Genomic DNA, 6,103 nt, shown 5'->3' with positions numbered 1-6,103 from the left:
TTTGATGAGGAGCCTGGGACTCAGAGGGATCATGTCACTTGCCTAAGGCCACACAGCTGGGGAGAGGGGGGGAAGTTGGTATCTACCCCAGGTAGGGCTAATTCCAAAGCCCATGCTTTTTACTTTGTGGCAAGGTTTAAAATATTTATTTTATAATTTAGCAGATTTTAAAAGTCATCTTATTATTTTGTCTTTTTGAAAAGATTATTTAAATATTTTCCCATTCTCTGATTTACTAATGGTTTTGCCCTCTGGGTGAGTGACCTATTCAGGTTCTGGGCCTTGGTGCACCTCCTTCAGCAAATCTATTAGGACTGGATGTTTTTCTAATCAGTCATTTCTAACTCTTTCTATCATACAGATATTCACTGCTTTCTGAACAGTGAACATGATTTTGGCATCTTTGTTTAGAAATTCCTCCTCACTTGCCACATGTATGAAAGTACTTCAGTGATTAATGCTGAGTCATTTGCTCCTTTTATACTAATATTTATTAGTATAGGACTCATTACAAAAGAAACCAATGTCCATGTCATTGAGTGGCAAAGGAGCCCTTCTTTGGAACCTGGCTTATCAGCAGACCCCGTGAGGGCCTTGCTAAAAACAAAGGCTCTGGGCTGCCTGGTTCGTCAGTGTACCGAAGCCTGGGCCTCTGCATCTTATAAAGCCCCTCTGCTTGTGCTGAAGACACAGAGGTTTGTGGAGCTGCTCTGAGGGACCACGGCTTTATAACATCATTTGTCTGAATGATATAGGAAGTCCCAGGTGCAGAAATCAAGCATTCAAACAAAGTTAACTGACTTCTGAGCAGGATTCCAAGTTTCAAATTCTGGCTCTGCCCCTTATAAGCTGAATGCCCTTGGACAAACAACTTTACCTGCCTGAGCCTCAATTTTCTCACCGTAAAATGGATAATAGTTTCTAACTCACAGGGTTGTGGTGAAGATAAATGAGATTGTATATGTAATGCACTAAACACAGAGTCTGGTCCATGGTGAGAGCTACATAAATGTTAGCTGCTATGGTCACTGTGACTACAGCAGTACTACAATTACTCTTTCATATGATAAATATTCAGGTAGAGCTTTGCTCAAAGGAGTCAGAGACTTGGGTGCCAAAATGACCACGTTCTTTAATAGGGAAGGCTGCCAGGTCGTCACCAAACACTCATAACACACTAATTCTGGAGCAGGTGGGAGCAGGTTGAGGTGACAGAGCTGGCCAGACTCCTGAGATTCATATTAGAATTCCTGGTGCCATGGCGAACCCTGGAGAGTCCAGGCTAGCAAAACATTAAAACTCTGGGGCCTGGCTTATGGGTGGGAGGCAAGAGTCCCTGGGAAATGTCAAGGGCACTGCAGAGGCAAGCAACATGGCAGAGTAGAGGGAACACAAGTTTGAATCCCAGATCAGCCACTTAATAGCAGTGTGATCTCAGAAAACACCTTAATCTCTAGTTAATCGTATATCCCCTTCACAGATTATTAAAGACAAGACATTATGTAAAGCTTGAATAAGGGGCCAGATACATCCTGGATATTTGGTAACTATGGCTTTGATTAATATGGCAGCAACACCTTGGATCCATGGGGAGTCTGTTAGGGTTGAGAGGAGACCTCTGCCAGTGGCTAGGAGAGCCAGGGCAGGGTGCCACTAGATGGAGGTGAGGGACAATTGGGAGGGTGTTAGGGCCTTCAGCAAGAGCTGGAGGTAGGAAGGGGTGGTCAGGGCAGGTTCTAGTCTCAGCCAGGGTGAGGCCGCAGCTTAGTAGGCAGGCCATGACTCTCTCCCCCAGGCCTATCAGATGTCACATTTGGAGCCCCATCTAATGCCAACATGACAAACAGTATTCACTGCCAATGTGATTTGGGACCAAAAATCTAAAGGAAGCCACTCAAATTGTATACACAAATAATCATTTAGTAAAGTGTCCAGAGACAAGACCGATTTACCCCAATCAATGCTCTCCTTTATTCTAGCCATAGTCCACCAGAAACTGTAATGGAAAAAGAGATGCCATTCCCAGAAGCAATGGAAAAATACTTAGGAATAAATTTAATGAGAAATGCGTGTGACCTATATAAAGACAACTACAAAATTTTATTGGTGAAATAAAAGAAGACCAGAATAAATGGAGAGGCATACTACATTTCTGCATGGGAAGACCGAATATTGTAAAAATGTCAAACCACCTCATGTTAATTTGCAGATTTAATGCAATACCAAACAGTCTTGCAAAAGGAACTTGATAAACTGATTCTAAAATTCATCTGGAAAAAATAAACAAACATTGGTCAGAATATCAAGGAATATTTTGAAAGAGGACAGCATTGATATATAGCCTTATTGGATATTAAAACATATAAAGTAGTAATAATTAGAATACTGAGAATATTGATGGAGGAAAAAGAAATAGATTTTAATGGATTAGAATAGAATGCCTAGAAATAGATGAGCTCATATGTAAAAATTAAATATGATAAAGAAACCTCCCCAAAACAATGAGTGGGTGATGAATTATTTAGTAAATGCTGTTGAAAAAAACAGATTAGCGACTTGAAAAAATAATTTGTATTTAGATACACCTTATACTTCATATCAAAATGATTCCAGCTGCATAAAAAATTAAATTCAGAAAAGGACCAAATACTGAACAGCAGAGAATGGATATGAGTATTTATTAGATCTTTGGAACACTGATTTTAAAGAGACACCATAATAAATTATATAAAATATAAAATATACATAAACAATAATTTTATATAGACATGATGACTGAGTAAAATGATTGCACGGGGGCAAAAACCTTGAGGTAGTAATGTATTTAGGGAGATATTTTTCCTTCTTGTTTTAATAATATTTTTTCGGTAAATAAAATAAGAGTAAAATGTCCATAAATTTTTAGATGATTAAATATTATAAAAATTTAAGTATTAACACATAATCCCATTATCGACTATTGTTACTCTGTTTTTAATAGAAAGAGTTAGAAAAACCTTACTGCAATACAATCCCCTAAGTATAATCTCTTATGAGGAGCTGACGACAAATGTTCTCACTAACTCTTTAAGTTCTATGAATTCTCATTTTTACTTAGATTTTCCTCAGGCTGAAGTCAAGTGATGTGTCAATTTGCCCGAAATTAGAAAAAAAAAATGTATCGAGGTAAAACTTCCAGAAAAGTTAAGGCTGCGCGCAGCTTGATGAACACCCATGTTACCACCTATAAAGATGGAGAACATCTCCAGCAACCAGAAGCTTCCCTCTGGCCATTCTCCCACCTCTTTCCTGGTTTCCGCACAAATTAGGTTTGTCTTGCCTGTTCTTGAACTGTGCATATATGGAGTCTTACAGCCTGTGCTCTTCTGTGTCTGGCTTCTATGACATCACACTATGTGAGCTTGATCCATATTGCAGTGTGTATTGGTAGATCATTTTTCATGGTCATGTACTACTTTTCCAGGGTGTGAATATACCACATTTTGTCCGTTCTACTGGTCCAAGGGCATGGAGTAATGTAGAGAGGCTTGTATTATAATCTTACACCCCCAATACCACAAAGACCTTCCAAACCTCCCTGGCAAAGGACGAGGGAGAGAGGGCCTGCAGGAGAACATGGGACCTCTTGCTTCTGCCCTTTATCTTGGGAGGCATCTTACATGATGTTTAATGATCTTCAGCATCCAGGCCTTACTGGACATCCGGCACCCACCAGGCCAAAAGTCAGAACTCCAAAATGCCCACATTCTTCTCCCTTGGCCCTGGGGCCTGGTTTTGGGGGACTGTAACTATTCCAGGGTCCGAGGGCACATTTGATAACTGCAGAGGAAAGGGAAACTGCAATGCAGGTGTGGGGCAGGGAAAGCCTTCCACCCTCAAAAAGCTCCCTTGCAGTAAAGAGGGAAGGAAAGGTGGCAGATGTGAACCTTTCCAACCCTCCCAGGGATTATGAACGTCATGACCCAGCACAACGCGGCTGGGTAATTATAAGCGCCAACGAATATCACAAAGACTGTGCAGTGACGTAGACCCCTGGGGAGGGATGCTTTGAGCTGAGACCTGGAGGACGGGTGGGAGCCAGCTAGAAGGAGGAGTTGGGCAAGACAGATTGGAGGGAAGACGCCAAGTTCCAGGAAAGGTCCTGAGAATTAATGCTTGACCGACTCTGGGTACTGGAAGGAGAAGGGAGAGCGGTGGGAGATGGGGCAGGGAGGCGGTGAGAGCAGCCAGATCCTGCGGGACAGAGGAAGGATGTTGTTGGATACACACTTCAGAAAGGCTATTCTAGCAGGTGAGTGAGTGGACTGGACTAGTCCAGGTTAAGCGCAGGGAGGCTGCTTTTCTCATGCTAGCCTCGCAGAGGTGGAACACAGGCCGACCCTTGGTCCTCCCACCCAAAGGCAGGAGAGAGCGTGCGCCTGGACTGGAGGCGGGGCCCGTGGAGGCCCCGGATGTAGAGATGTACGCAGCCGCAATTGGACTTTCTCCACGCACCCACCTCTGATATCCTGGGTGAGTAGGCAAGTTCCAGCTGGACGTGCGGTCTTCTCAGGGATGGGCAAGGCCGGGTGAGTCCCGTGAGGTGTGCTGCTACCTCACTCATGGTGTTGTTGGTCATTTTGAGACAGACCAGTTGGTAAAGTAAATATCTGTGTGCAAATCCTCAGTGAACGGCTGCTGCGGGGGTTTTGGAAACGATGAAATGGAGGTGAAGGAGCGGTAGGGGCTACGGCGAGGCCTCGAATCTGCTTTTCCTGGCACCAGACAGCCCGGTATCCGACCCGATGGCAAGACAGGGCTCCACCTGCAAGCACGTCCCGAATCCCCTATCTGCCCTCTCCACGTCCCCACCCTGGCCTGGACCCCACCCAGCTCCACGCATCACAACTGCCTCTGCACTTCGACACCTTTTCGCCACTCTGCGCTAGAGGGAGCTTTCCAGAGCCCACCGGAGCTCATCACTCCTCTCTCAGGGCTCCCCGACTGCACCTCCTGCACCCCGGGCTGATGGGACCCCCGCTCCCTGCTGATAGCCTCTCCTCTTCTGCACCTGGCCGTGCGCCTTGGTTCTCCTGACCCCCAAGTCCCTTCCTGTCTCAGGGCCTTTGCACTACCTGTTCATGCCCCTGAAAAGTTCTGTCCCCTATCTTTATGTGACTGGCTTGTCTGTGTCATTCAGCTAAAATGCCATTTTTCCTCCCAACAAAGACCTACCCTGACCAACCAGTCTAAAGTAAGTACTCCTTATTGCTTCCCCAGATTTATTTTCTTGATAGCACTTACCATCCTCTGAAATTTTCTTGTCTATTTTCTTGCTTACTGGGTGTCAGAATTCAGTGTGAGCTCCATGAGAAAGGGACTTATCTCCTTAGCAGTACAATAAAGTTCAGCACATAGTTTTTATTCAATATATAAAATGTAATGAATGAGTGAACCGATGGTAAAGGAGAGGCTGATGGTGGTGGTGCTGGTGGTTGTTGGCGGTGGCAGCAGTGGCAGCGGAGGGAGGGAGAGGAGATGGTGGAGGTGATGATGATGCAGAGGAGGAGGAAGTGGCGAGGGTCTTAGGGAGGATGATCCTGGCCACGCAGATGTCTTTGCTCTGTGGCTAACGGGTGCCCTTTGCATCTCAAGAGCTGCATATTCAGAGAAGAGATTTGGCGTACGCTGCCTTCTGGGCTACCTTTGAGCATTTCTCAGTCTGCAGAACACCCCAGAGCCCCAGCCATGAAGCCTAGCCTTCCTTCCCTGTTTAATATTCAGCTTAAACTTTACATACCCTGTTTAAACACTTCAGCACCTTCTCATCGATTCTGCTCCTCACCAAAAATAAAAATATTTTGGTACTGCAAATAAAAGCAAATATTTGACACTACTTGGCATTTTTCAGTGCATTAATTAGCAATTTGCTGGATAAATATTGCTGTGTAAATCAACAATCACTTCCCAATAATTAAAAGCCAAGTCAGATGTTATCAGAAAACCCTCTAGTGCATGCTCCAGGTCCAGGAAATGTTGCCCCTTGCAGCTGTGGCTGGAACAGAAGTAACTGGGAGAGGGTGCCGTTGGTCCTGGGCTGGCCATCCCCTGAATTCCAGCTTTA

At 44.7% G+C, this 6,103-nt stretch overlaps 1 long non-coding RNA gene across 1 annotated transcript; it reads left to right on the top strand.

Annotated features, from left to right (window-relative positions):
• The first annotated feature begins 4,094 nt into the window (after nucleotides 1-4,094).
• Nucleotides 4,095-5,791, top strand: LOC113934960. Its single transcript, XR_003523844.2, has 3 exons — nucleotides 4,095-4,291; nucleotides 4,401-4,512; nucleotides 4,668-5,791. It is a non-coding gene; the product is annotated as an uncharacterized LOC113934960 (long non-coding RNA).
• The last annotated feature ends 312 nt before the right edge of the window (nucleotides 5,792-6,103 follow it).

The sequence above is a fragment of the Zalophus californianus genome, chromosome 13, assembly GCF_009762305.2.
Source record: "Zalophus californianus isolate mZalCal1 chromosome 13, mZalCal1.pri.v2, whole genome shotgun sequence".
NCBI lineage: Eukaryota > Metazoa > Chordata > Mammalia > Carnivora > Otariidae > Zalophus > Zalophus californianus.
This window is presented reverse-complemented; position numbering and strand designations above follow the sequence as displayed.